This window comes from Ipomoea triloba, chromosome 10 (assembly GCF_003576645.1).
Source record: "Ipomoea triloba cultivar NCNSP0323 chromosome 10, ASM357664v1".
Lineage (NCBI taxonomy): Eukaryota > Viridiplantae > Streptophyta > Magnoliopsida > Solanales > Convolvulaceae > Ipomoea > Ipomoea triloba.
The window spans coordinates 20,618,202-20,619,270 of NC_044925.1; the positions used below are offsets into that span (position 1 = coordinate 20,618,202).

A 1,069-nucleotide genomic window follows, 5' to 3' on the forward strand; every position below is an offset into this window, starting at 1 on the left:
AAAAAAAAAAAAAAAAAAAAAAAGAAATCATCTAACCAAGATAGCCCAGGAGTTTCAAGTGTGTCCTTGTATTCATATTAATTTAGAAGAACTTAAAGTAGATCCAGCTAAAAAGAAACTCATCGATGAATTATCATGTTAATGATAGAGATGTTGTGCAGTGGTGGTATTTGCAAATAGGTTCTTGTTAACCTCAAAATTATATGTACTCACCAGCCAAATTTTCTGACTTTTAATTTTCAACTACACTGGCCAAATTTCCTAACTCCACCATGGTCTCTGGAGTTGGTTTTTTATTCACCTGCTAGCTCCTTAAACCGAACCCTAAATCACCTATTGTGAGCTGAAATTTCCCCTTTTTATATCCAAAATTGTAATAATATATTCCCCATTGTGTGAAAGAGACATACAAAAATGTCATTCACTTATTTAGCTATTTTAATTCTCTAGCTTACCAAAATCTGTTTTTGGCTTGCCTGTATTGATAAAAACATTACACTTTATAATATAAAGCAGAATAAGAATTCTGAATTGACTATACAAAGTATAGAGTTAGGGAAGCTGCAATATTCTTTTGGATAATTGGATATCAAATGCTAGGAAAATGTAATTAATGGATTGCCGATTATGAGATACTAAAGTTTACAGTTTACTAACTATTTTTTGGCTTCGTAATGTTTGTACTGTTTGGGAAACTTTTCTGTTGATATGGACTTATGGTCTCGTATTATTGACGATATGAATCTCATAATTCTAGCATTTGACCATTTTGTGGTGGAAAGATTCTTGTCAGCTGCTTTAGTGATCATGATTCAAATTAAAATTTTTTGAGCATGTAAAGTTAAAAATAATACAATAAGGAGGTTAGGTTTTCTCTTCTCTCTCTCCTTTTTAGTGTTATGGGTAGAGTTATGTCATGAATGGAATTTAATTTTAGCTGTTTGAGGTTGATTTACTTCTTTACATGGCATGGATTGAATTCTTAGTTTTGACTTTTGAGTTGTTTCCTTCTTTACTGAGACCAAAAGTAATGTTTTAAAAATCCCCCCCCCCCCCCCCCCCCCCCCCC

The 1,069-nt window shown here is 32.6% G+C and overlaps 1 protein-coding gene across 1 annotated transcript in view; it reads left to right on the forward strand.

Moving 5' to 3' along the window:
* LOC116031478 overlaps window positions 1-1,069 on the forward strand; it is a 7,584-nt gene that overhangs the window by 2,689 nt on the left and 3,826 nt on the right. The gene's annotated exons all lie outside the window — the stretch shown is intronic.